This window comes from Syngnathus typhle, linkage group LG4 (genome assembly GCF_033458585.1).
Source record: "Syngnathus typhle isolate RoL2023-S1 ecotype Sweden linkage group LG4, RoL_Styp_1.0, whole genome shotgun sequence".
NCBI lineage: Eukaryota > Metazoa > Chordata > Actinopteri > Syngnathiformes > Syngnathidae > Syngnathus > Syngnathus typhle.
Window position 1 is genome coordinate 4,403,171 of NC_083741.1, and position 13,519 is coordinate 4,416,689.

Genomic DNA, 13,519 nt, shown 5'->3' on the forward strand with positions numbered 1-13,519 from the left:
AAAAAACTAATACTGTAGTACTCTAAATAAAGGAATAAATCACTATTGTGCCATTTGATAAAAAAAGAAGTAAGATCATCATACCAACATTGAGTTGCCCTTTCGAACAGTGTAGGAACATTCAAATCCAGCGGAAGACAAATTGTAAACATGCATGTGGTACTAAGTATTACAGTTTTTATCAATTATATGAACTTGCTTTCTTTCATTGAACACAGGCCTCTTACCTGGGTGTGTTTTATCTGTTTGAATAGGGGTTTTAACTGGTTTTGTCCAAGGGACCACCATTATAACCACCACTGTTTTGGCAGAATATTATTTTATTTTGCACCGAAGCAGGACAGACTTATACAGGCTATTTCTTTGCATTTGTATTTCTATTTTGGGGATCTCAACTATATTTGACATAATTTGGATAGGTAAATAATTCACAAATCAAGCCAGAAAATAAATCAAGTCAAAATAATAAATACACGTTTAAGAATGTTGGTTATTTTCCATTTCCAATTTCGCGGACCACTTGCAATCCCACCCCGGGCCGCTAGGAAGCCGTGGACCACCGGTTGACAATCACTGTTCTGGAAAGAACCCTGAAACATTAATTAGGTTACATTTTCAAATGAAAGTATACACTTTCTCAACTTTTAGATACTTAGGCTAGATCCCAATACCTTACATCTTGTGTTGTCCCCAAGACAACAATTCCCCAGTTCTCCAAAAACATCAGGGGTAGCGTGACAGAAAGGGGCGTATGACCCTCCAACACAAAGACAGACCTCAATCTCCCTAGACGACAAGACTTCTAAATAGTCCTCCCCTTCTGCAACAGGCACCATTAACATTGGCGAGCCAGAAAAAAGGGTCAGTCATTCAACCATTCACCCCCTCGAATCCATCCATCCATCCATCCATCCATCCATCCATTCATCCATCCATCCATCCATCCATCCATCCATCCTCTTAACCGCTTGTCCTCACAAGGGTTGTGGATGTGCTGGAGCCTATTGGGCAGTAGGCATTGGACAGCTTGAACTGGTTGCCAGCCAATTGCAGGTCACACATAGATGAACAACCATTCACACATATACTCACGCCTACGGGCAATTTGGAGTGTTCAATCAGCCTACCATGCATGTTTTTGGGATGTTGGAGGAAACCAGAGTTCCCGGAGAAAACCCACTCAATTACAGAGAGAACATGCAAATTCCACACATGAAGGCCAGGGCCGGAATTTAACTAACCACCTCAACATTGTGAGGCGGACGTGCTAACCAGTGTGTGACATATATTTATTTACATGAGTGATATTTATTGATTTTATTTTTAATGACACTCGTGGTCGGTTTAGATGTTCCATACTTTGGTACAGTTACATGTTCTGAGTTGTTGATAAACACTTAGTATAGAACTATCTTAAAAGAGTCTGCTTACAACAAATGGCTCCAAATGATGACGTCGCAACTCCAATACGTTCCCAATTGAGGGATTTTTTGTGATCCTTTGTCTCCCTTCGTCTCTCCGAAGAGTTTAGCAGAAGAGTGAGACAAAGATTCAGGGTTAAAAGGAAGGAATGGGATTGGGCCTAAATCCTGGATAGCAGTATTCGGTAAGCTTTTATTTTTAAGTGATTCCTATGACAAGCGTGTTCTGTATCCTTGCACCTTTCTTGAAATGTCTAAACATCTAAAATAGGCAGTTACCAGAAAATCATCTATCTTTTTTTATATCATTTAAGTTACTGAAATGACTGAATAAGTAGTATGAGTATCAGAAACTGTAAGAGAGAAAAAGAACAAGCGAGGGTCCTATGGACTCAGTCCTGGTGTGCCGTAAAAAGTCCTCGTCGGCTTCAGCAGATTGCTGGTCTAGCTCTGCTGGCCGCTGTATTAGTGCATCAGATGGTTTCTCCATGGCCTCTTCTGTCACCTCGCTGCCTTCTGACACTGGTGTACGGGTCTGTAGCTCTGCTGCCTGGATTATGCTGCTCCACTACACTGTGACCCGCCTCTGACATACAGCCTAATGATCAGCAGAAACTCTTATCTGCCTGTTCATTCCCTGCATCAAAAACTCTTGCTTGCAAGTAAAAAGCGGACATGAGAAATCAATGCAGTTAAAAGACACGCAGTTCATCCAAATGATGTGTGTTACCATGGCAAAGGCAACGTTTTAGATACAACTCTCACTAGTTAGTGTCAGTGAACATAATATTGTGGGTGGTTGGTGATTTTTGCAATGGAATTAAGTGAACAGGCCAATTACACACAGATGACACAGCATCAGTTCTATTGTCTTCCAACAACTATAGTGATCAATACAACTATTGTATTTTTATATCTATATCTATATCTATATCTATATCTATATCTATATCTATATCTATCTATCTATATATATATATATATATATATATATATATATATACACACACTACCGTTCAAAAGTTTGGGGTCACAAAATGACCCCAAACATTTGAACAGTAGTGTATATATTTATTCAGAAAATTATTTATAGATTATATATATAATCTTCTGTGTAAAAAATCTTATAATATATATGTATACTTATATTCATAGATTATATATAATCTTATACAAATATAAGATAATTCATAATATTTAATTCATAATATTTTATTATAATAATATTTACACTACCGTTCAAAAGTTTGGGGTCACCCAAACATATATATATATGTACATATATATAATATATGATTGTTAAAAGTTTTGGACTGAATTTATCCCGGGACCTATGTCCCCAAAAGTACAAATTTTTCACCTGCACTCTTAAAATATTAATCAAGGAAATCTGCATTTACTGCTGTGACCGTTGTTAGTTAAGCAACAGTGGGTTTGTGAAATATTTCAAACTTCCTGCCACAGACCAGCTTGCTCTAATGAATAGGAAGTATCCTGCTCCATTGCTTGTAAGGCAACATCCCCTGAACTCAAAACCGTTAATATTCACCGAACATTATGTCCAATCATTGTGTACTGTATACCTCTTACTTTTTTCAAAGATTGTGGGTGAGCTGGTGCCATTTCCATCTGACTATTTTGAACTAGACTGTTAGCCACTTGCCAATCGCAGAGCATGTTTAGCCAAACGGCTACTCATGTTCACATTCACATCTGTGGACCATTTAGAGCAGGCCTGTGAAACTATTGCACAGGTTGCAAAACTCAAGACACACCTTTTAGGTCGCGGGCTAACATTTTTGTATACGATTGCTTAAAAAAAAGAGTTTGAACGTGTACTTATAATAAGGTTGGTAAAATGTGTATATTGTAGAACATATTGATTTAGTGAAAATCTTGCTTTCATCTATGCTTCTTTGGGCATTTATTAAATTTAGTAAATGTATGCTATATTAACAGGTTAAATATAACTAACACATGTCAAAATATAATTTTCTTTGACTAAAACTAGTCTAAAATGTCATTAGTCATTTAGAACTAAGGGGCGCACTAGTTCAACTCTGACTTTTCGGAAATTTAGCGCATTGCTAAATTTTGCTGTTTAGAAATTCAGAGTCCACCAACAACAGAGTGCCAATGTGCTGAGTACATGATGCACCAGTGCTGGCTGTATTAGGAAATTAATTGGAGTGGAGCACAGTATGTTTCTTCGAACACAACCACTCTTGTGCACAGGCGAATTTCGTAACTCGTCCTAAAATGCAGATGCTATTCAGGGGTGCTCGACAGGAGGCTCCATCAGAAGGTCAAATTTCAGATTAAATATGAGCAATGTAGTTTTCGTCTCGGCTGTGCAACAGTGGACCAGCTCTAAACCCTCGGAGGGTCCTCAAGGATGCATGGGAGTTTGCCCAACCAGTCTCCATTTGTTTTGTGGGATTGGAGAAGGCATTCGACCGTGTCCCTTGGCGAATTCTGTGGGGGGTGCTTTGGGAGTATGGGGTATCGAACCCAGTGATCAGGGCGGTTCGGTCTCTGTATCACAAATGCCATAGTTTGGTCCGCATTGCCTGCAGTAAGTGGGATTTGTTTCCGCGGAGGGTTGGACTCCGCCAGGGCTGCCCTTTGTCACTGATACTGTTCCCAACATTTATGGACAAAATGTCTTGGTGCAGCCGAGGCGTTGAGGGGGTCTGATTGGGTGGCCTCAGTATTACAGCTCTGCTTTTTGCAGGGGATGTGGTAATGTTTGGTTCTTCAAGCCGTGATCTCCAACTCTCATTGAAGCCATTCGTAGTCAAGTGTGAAGCGCTTAGGATGAAAATCAGCACTTCCTTGGTCCTTTGTTGGAAAAGGGTGGAATGCCCTCTACGGGTCGGTCATGAATTCCTACTCCAACTGGAAGGATTCAAGTATCTTGGGTTCTTCACGAGTGAGAGCAGGACCGAGCGGGAGCTCGACAGACGGATCAGAGCAGTGTCTGTGTGATGTGAACTCTGTACTGGTCTGCCATGATCTAGATCTTTCGGTCGATCTACGTTCAGACTCGCACCTATGGTCGCAGTTGTGGGTTGTGGCCAAAAGAATGAGAGCCTGGATACAACCAGCTCAAATGAGTTTCCTCCCCAGCGTGATAAAAGGGTAAAAATGCCCAGTCATCAGGGAGAGACTCAGAGTCGAACCACTGCGAGTTGAAATAAGCCAGGTGAGGTGGCTCAGGCATCTGATTAGGATGTGTCTTGGATGCCTCCCTAGTGAGGTGTTCTGGGCATGTCCCACCTGCAGGAAACTATGTCTTCTGGCTGGCTTGGGAACACCTTGGGATTCCTCCGGAAGAGCTGGAACAAGTCGCTGAGGAGAGGGTTCTCTGCTGAAGATATGTCTACGACCGGACCCCAGATAAGCGGTAGAATGGGATTCTTTGTGAATGGTATCTGCTTGTTCACATGGTAGAAAGGAGAAGCCTGTTTTTCTCATCCTGCTTTCTAATGTTTATTATTTCAGCGGTAGGTTAGAAATTGTTTTAGTTTCATTTTGCTATAGGGTTCTTTGATTTGTTTTTGTGTTGGCATATTCCTCTCTCTGACATCAAAATAAAACAGAATAAACCTTGTAATTTAATATTATACACACACTGGCCAACCTGGTGAGACAGATTATAGGTTATGTTTTGCTTACCCTCTACCAGGAACATAACATTTGTCTTTGGTGTACTGGAGCTACTTTACCATCAATGTGGCTGCGTAAAGGGGAGCTAAATGCGGAGCGGGGATTCTAGTTAAAATAAGTGAATGTGAGGCTTTGTACAGCTCTTTGGCAGCCACTGTACGTTTTAGACACTGATATATGCACCATTTTAATCAAACCGGGCTTTTCATCTGTTGGACAATGACTTTTTTCTGACCATGGACTGACGGACGGGAGACGTAAACAATGAGGATGGTCCAATAGACGAACGATTACATTACGATTTTTGTTCATCTTTGGCTGATTAAAAAACACAGGCATTTAACATTTTTGATCATATTGAGTTTGGGGGGGGTCAGATAATTTCAACACAGCACCGTGCAAAATGGACTGGCGCTTTATCTACACCGTATGGTGGCCAAAGCGCTTTACAATGCCTCACATTCACCCATTCACACACACACACACACACACACACACACACACACACGCACGCACGCACACACACACACACACACACATTCATACACCATGAGAGGCAATGACAATGATTCTTTTTCAACAGCGTTCAAGAATCCAGTTCTGCGAATGAGACACTTTTTTGCAATTTGTTCAGAGCCATGTAATTACTGTTTGCCACCCCTTCCAATCCCCCCCAGATGTAAATATTTTACCCTAATTACCAACTCACAGGTCACCACCATTCAAGGAGCCAGTTCTGCGAATGAGACACTTTCTTGCAATTTGTTTAGAACAGGGGTCTCCAAACTTTTTTTAGTGGGGGCCAAATACAGAAAAATAAACAAAGGGCCGGGCCACACACTAGAGGTGACATATTGACATGAATACGGTGTGAATTTCTAACTCACCTATAATGTGAAGAACATTGCACTCAGTGGGAGCAGTGATGGTGTCCTTTGGATTGAAGGATAACAGACATGTCAGAAGAATGTTTGGTGGTTGAGACACGAATAACTTCACAGAGATGGCTATCAGTAATTCTGGTTCTCAGTCTGCTTTTGTTCTGGTTTAACAGAAAATGTTTGTTCACGTAGTATGTATGTTGATCCGAACAGGCTCATCATTCGTTTTGCGTGGCGTCTCATCAGAGGAAACTTGGTATTATCCAAACTCTGATAGAACTCAGGGAGGGAGAGAAGCTGATGTTGACTCTTCAGTGAATCATCACATTGCATTTCAATTAGTTCTAACTGCAGACTCTCTTCCACTTCCTCTGCATCCACCAGGAAGGGGGTTGAGAACAGCTTGATTTGATTTTCAATGACAGAAAATTTTTGGAAACGCTGGTTGAATTCTGTAATAAGAGATGCAATCACAGACCCATATTTCTCCTTTTTAGCAGAAAGGTCGGCCTTTGGAAAAGCAGACTTGATTTCAGACAGCGGAGGGAAGTGTGCAGCATTAAAGCTGAAAGTTAAAGTTAAAGCTGAAGTTGTGTCTCAAACAGGCGGAGCTTTGCACAGAAGGCTTTCATGTGAGCATACAGGTGTGGCGCCAGCTGTTCTTTGCCTTATAGGTTCTTGTTCAGTGTATTCAGATGATGCGTAAGATCAACTAAAAATGCTAGGTCGGCCAGCCACAGAGGGTCACTTAGTTCATGAAGAGGTCGCCCTTTTTCTTTTAAAATCTGGTCGATTTCTGATCTCAGCGAATAAAACCGCTGCAGCACAGAGCCGTGGCTGAGCCAGCGCACATCAGAGTGGTAGAGTACATCCCCGTATTCAGAATCCACATCAAATAGGAAAGCCTGAAATTCTCTGTGGTACAGTCCTCTAGCTCGAATTATGTTGACAATTTTTACAACAATGTTCATCACATCGCCCAGCTGGACAGTCTTGGCACACAGTGCTTCTTGGTAGATTATACAGTGCATCCTAACAGCCTCACCTCCACTCTCTTTTACCTTGGCGCACACCAACGATGCCATTTCTTTGCGTTCACCCGCCATGGCCGGCGGGCCGTAGTTTGGACACCCCTGGTTTAGAGCCACATAATTACAGTTTCCCGCCCCGTCCTATTCCCCCAGATGTAAAGATTTTACCCTAATATCCAACTCACAGGGCTCTGGGTGACACTGGCATAAACCCTCATATTTTAGGGGGGCAGTTTATAGCCAGTCCTCAGTAAGCTAATATAAATATGTCATCTCCCTTTACACAGCCTGTTAGTTGTCTATATGAAATGTGTCGATAAACAGGGTGTCTGTCAGGAACAGAGACGGGGCAACCAAATGCAGCACAAATGTTTATTGAAACGGGGAAAGGGGAAGAAGAAAGCTGGACTGCCGGTCTGGCTGGTGTGGCTGAGCAGAAGAGCGCAGCGCGTAGTCGTGGTCGGGGCAAGCAGGTAGTCGAAGCAGGCGACGATCAGAGCGTGGTCGGTCCGTTTGACGTAAGCGGTTGGCAACAGGGAAAAAGCATGGGCTGACAGGTGCAATGCACAAGTAGCAAATTGGTGGCATACAGGAACGAACTGACAAAGGAGTGACCGGATGACAGGGTTTAAGTAGGGAGAGTAACTAGCAGGGGACAGGTGTGGGGGATTTCTTGATTAGGGGCGTGGTCAAGTGGCAGGTGCCATAGGAATGTGACAGTGTCCTTCCCATGCAGAGAAGTTTAGGGGTGAGCTGGGACATTTTGGAAGATGTGTTCACCTTCCAAGTTGCTGATGCAGAGGGGTTGGGTCCTATTAGCAGTAAACAGTCTGTTTGACCCATTAGGGTTCCTGAGGAAAAGTGGAGAAAATGGAAGCTATGGAGGGACTGCGCCAATACACCTCCATTTCTCTCCACCAACCATGCAGTCAAGAGCTGTGTGTATTCCGCGATATTTCCATCATTGCTATATGTAGCTGCAGTCGCCTACGTGAAGACGACAGATTTAAGCAGCAAAGTGGAGGTTGGCTTCATATTCGGCAAGGCAAAGCTTGCTCCAGCCGAGAGACACAGTCTATCCAGCGCGTCCTGGGTCGTCCGGTGGGACATGCCTTTAATACCTCCCCGGGGAGGCGTCTAGGAGAAATCCTCATGAGATGCCCGAGCCACCTCATCTGGTTCCTTTCAACATGGAGGAACAGCGGCTCGACTCCGAGTCCCTCATGGATGACTGAGCTTCTCACCCTATCACATTTCGGCCGCTTGTATCTGGGATCTTGTTCTTTCGTTCACGACCCATAGCTCATGACAATAGGTTAGGGTAGGAGCGTAGATCGACCGGTAAATCGAGAGCTTTGCCTTTTGGCTCAGCTCTCTCTTCACCACGACGGACCGGTACAGACTCCACATTACAGCAACACGCTGCACCAATCCGCCTGTCGATCTCACACTCCATCCTTCCCTCACTCATGAACAAGACTTTAACTCCTCGACAGGATCTCATCCCCGACCCGGGGAGGGCATTCCACACTTTTTCCGACTGAGGACCATGGTCTCAGATTTGGAGGTGCCGACTTTCATTCCGACCGCTTCACACTCGGCTGCGAACCGCTCCAGTGAGAACTGGAGATCACAGCTTGAAAGCAGAGATGCAATGTTGAGGTCATCAAACCAGACACCCTCAGTCTGCCAATCCAGAGGCACTGTCCCCGATGACCACGCAATGTTGTAAAGGCGTGTAAGCCAAGACAGCCCCACAAAATCCAGAGCCTTTAAGAACTCCAGGTGGCTCTCATCCACCAGGAGCTTTTTAACTACTATCGATGACTTCGACCACAGAGATCAGAGAGTCCGACTCAGAGTCTCCATGCCCTGCTTCCACAATGAAAGGCGTGTCTGTGAAAGTGAGGATGTCTTTGAAGTATTCTCCCCACCAACTCACGACGTCTCGAGTCAAGGAAAGCAGCACACCGACTCCACTGTAAACAGTGTTAATGGTGCACTGCTTCCCCCTCCTGAGACGCCAGATGGTGGACCAGAATTTCGTCGAAGCCGCCCGGAATTCATTCTCCATGGCCTCGCCAAACTCCTCCCATGCCTGGGTTTGTGCCTCAGCCACCGCCGAGGCTGCGTTCCAATTGGCCATCTGGTACCTGTCGGTTGCCTCCGGTGTCCGACTGGCCAAAATGGCCCGATAGGACTCCTTCTTCAGCTTGACGGCCTTACGGCCACAGCTCCGGTCGGCTGCCTCAACAATGAAGGCACGGAACATGGTCCACTCAGACTCAATGTTCCCCGCCTCCCCCGGGGAAAAAAGTCAAAGCCAAAGTCTGCTTTATTGTCAATTTCTTCACATGCCAAGACACAGAAAGAAATCAAAATTACGTTCCCACTATCCCACGATAACAAGAGATAGTACACAATATACATACAAGTAAACAACACAAAGAAATAAAAACAAGAAGGCACAAAAAATGAATAAATAAGAGTGATGAATAAATAATAAATAAAAATAAATAAATAAATAAATAAATAAATAAGAGGAGCAAAAATGGAGCAAGTGTGCATACAGCAGACAGTCAGAATATAGCGCAAAAGTACAGGACGCTACGCAGAAGGGGGAGAGGACGCTCTCAATGGTGCCACGGTAGAATGTAGTAATGACGGCCGGAGGAGCACTTGTCCGCCTGAGTTTCCGCAGGAAGTATAGGCGGCGCTGAGCTTTCTTCGCCAGTGATGCGGTGTTGGTGGACCAGGAGAGGTCCTCACTGATGTGCACCCCCAGGAATCTGGTGCTGCTCACTCTCTCCACCACAGCACCGTCAATAGTCAGTGGCAGGTGTTGGGAGTGACCCTTCCGGCAGTCAACAACAATCTCCTTGGTCTTAATGACGTTCAGCAGGAGGTTGTTGTCCCTGCACCACGTGGTCAGAAGGTCAACCTCCAACCTGTCTTGAGTCTCGTCGCCCTTGGTGATGAGACCCACCAGAGTCGTGTCACCAGCAAATTTTACTATGCGGGAAAAGCTCTGCCGGAGGTGGGAGTTGAAGCTTTTCCTGACTGGGGATTGTGCCAGACGTTCCCGGCAGACCCTCACAGTACGTTTGGGTCTGCCAGGTCGGACCGCCATCTTCCCCCACCATCGGAGCCAATCCATCACCAGGTGGTGATCAGTTGACCAAAACATGCGGCCGCAAATCTGATGACACGACTACAAAGTCGATCATCGCCTGGAGTGTCCAGGTGCCAGGTGCACACAAGCCCCTTATGTTTGAACATGGTGTTCATTATGGACAATCAAGGAAGTTCAGTAATAGAACACTGCTTGGGTTCTGATCGGGGGGGCGTCCTCCCAATCACGGCCAATCAGGTCTCACTGTCATTGCCTAGGTGAGCATTGAAGTCACTTAACAGAACGATGGAGTCCCCAAAAGGAGTGCTCTCGAGCACTTCTTCCAAGGACTCGCAAAAGGGTGGGTACTCTGAACTGCTGTTTGGTGCCGAGACACAAACAACAGTCAAGATCCGTCCCCCCCACCCGAAGGCAGAGGGAGGCTACCCTCTCGTTCACCGGGGTGAACCCCAATGTGCAGTGGTTGGGTACTGCCGTTTGGTGCATAGACACAAAAAACAGTCAGGACCCATCCTCTCACCCAAAGGTGGAGTGAGGCTACCCTCTCGCTCACCGGGGTGAACCCCAATGTGCAGGCGCCCAGCCATGGGGCAATAAGTATGCCCACACCTGCTCGGCACCTCTCACCGTGGGCAACTCCAGAGTGGAAGAGAGTCCAGCCCCTCTCAAGAGGACTTGTACCAGAACTCAAACTGTGTGTCGGAACTTTTCTGCCTCGCTCACCAGCTCGGGCTCCTTTCCTGCCAGAGGTGACATTCAATGTCCCAAGAGCCAGCTTCTGTAGCCAAGGATCGGACCGCCAAGGTCTCCGCCTTTGGCCACCGCCCAGCTCACTCTGCACTGACCCCTTTGGCCCCTCCCACAGGTGGTGAGCCCATGGGGACCCACGTTTTCTTTTTGGGCTGTGCCCGGCCAGGCCCCATGGGTGAAGGCCCGGTCATCAGACGCTCGCCTTTGAGCCCCACTCCAAGCCTGGCTCCAGAGGAGGACCCAGGTGACCCGCATATAATGCCATTTTGTTTTGTTTCATTTCATCTTCGTTTCGTTTTCGAATAATGTTATTTTGGTCTTACAGCTGCCACATTTTCTGGAGTTGTACGAGGTCGACCGGTTGATTTTCGTTTCAATGCTGATCCACTGCCTCTGAAGTTAGTAACCCATAACAAGATTGTGTTTCGAGCAGGTACTGGATCATGTCTACCAAGTCTGAAGCACATACGGAACGCTCGTGTTGCAGTTACAGATTCGGTCTTGATAAATGTTTCCACAATGAAAGCGCGATGCTCACCGGTGCAATTCATGTTAGCAACTGAAACAAAACAAAATAACATTGTTCGAAAATGAAACAAAAATGAAATGAAACGAAACAAAACAAATAAAAGGGCAATATATAAGATAAGATAATCCTTTATTATTCCCTCAATGGGGAAACTCCTGTGTTAGCAGCAGTACACTTAACATATACACACACACACACACACACACACACGCATGCGGGGAAGGGGGTAAAAGATTAAAAAAAGTAAAAGGTATATATAATTAAAAAATATGGACAGTATATACACAATATACAATATACAGTGGAGATAAAAAAAAAATATTGGAAAAAAAAAAATAGTGCAAAGGAAGAAAAAACCAGTGCAAAAAAAAAAGCAGGTAAAAAGAGTGTGAGGTAGGCAGATATTGCACATATGATTGCACATATGGTTATTGCACATTATTATTGCATGTTATTATTGTCCGTTAGCTACAGTGATCGGCCTGGTTGTACAGTCTGATGGCAGCAGGGAGGAAGGACCTGCGATGCCTCTCGGTGGTGCATCGTGGGTGACGAAGCCGGTCACTGATGGAGCTCTCCAGGGCTCTGACAGTCTCATGAAGGGGGTGGGAGACATTGTCCATGATGGAGGGCAGCTTAGCCACCATCCTCCTCTCCCCCACCACCTCCGTCCAGACTGCAGCCCAGTACAGAGCCGGCTTTCTTCACCACCTTGTCCAGCCTCTTCCTCTCCGCTGCAGTGATACCGCTGCTCCAGCAGACCACCCCATATTATTGCATGTTATTATTGTCCGTTAGCTACAGTGATCGGCCTGGTTGTACAGTCTGATGGCAGCAGGGAGGAAGGACCTGCGATGCCTCTCGGTGGTGCATCGTGGGTGACGAAGCCGGTCACTGATGGAGCTCTCCAGCAGGGGGGGTGTTTGGTGGGTTCGGTGGAGTTGAGAGTGGGCTGGGGGGGTTGGAGGGGGAGTAGCAGGGGGCGGGGTTGAGGTGAGAGTCCTCGGAGCAGAAGAGGCTCCAGTTGGGGGAAGTTGCAGCAGGGCTGGGTGGGTGGGGGGAGGAGTGGATGGTTGTTCAAACTGGTTGAAGAACCGGTTCAGGTCATTCAACCACTCCTGATCCCTGTCCAGCGGAGGTCTGGAGTTGCTACGTCCTGAGATGGTGTTCAGGCTCCTCCAGACCCCGCTGACGTCGTCCCGCTGCAGTTGGTCCTCCATCCTCCTCCTGTAGTTGCTCTTCCCCTCCCTGATCTTCTTCTTCAGGTCCCTCTGCACCGTCTTCAGCAGGTCCCTGTCTCCTGATTTGTTGACCCTCCTTTTGTCCCTGAGCAGGTCTTTAATCTCAGGGGTGATCCAAGGTTAGCTGTTTGCAAAAACTCTGACCGTTTTGGTGGGTATGGTGGAATCTACACAAAAGTTAATGTAGTCTGTGACACAGCTGATGAGACCGTCGATGTCGTCCCCATAGTCCTCACAGAACACGGCCCACACCGTGGTCTCAAAACAGTCTTGAAGAGTCTCCAGAGATTCTTCAGACCAGAGCTGTCTGGTGTGGGTGACTGCTGGTTGCCTGTGCCTGTGGGGGATGATGTATATGCCTTGTATATGTACTTAAACCTACAAATGTTTCAGATCATTTTGCCGGACCCTGTATATGCCTATTCTCTATTCTATCCTATCCCACTCTGTTTCACGCCAACATTTCTTCCTACAAAACAGGAGGAAATGTCCGCCCACGGAGTAATTCAGTGTAGTACTGCCACTGGTGCCAGTGCCAGTTTAGGTAAACGTGTTTGGGGGCGTGTCATCTGAGCGTGCAGGTGCGTGAAGTAGAGTTGCCCCTGATGCATCTGATAATTTGGTGTCCCAAGAAAGACGCAGGAGAAAAGCACAAGAGCAAAGTGGTGAAAACAACAATGGAGCCGAAAAAGGCGATCATACACACGTATGAAAGAAGCATTCGTGTTACGAATCAGAATACAAAGTGCCAAAATCAACCATAAATTAATTTGCAGCCACTGGATTTGTTTTTATAGAAAAGGACCCCCCTTCCAAAGAATGAAAGAAAGCAGACCCATTTTTGTGCAGGGATAATGGTTTCTG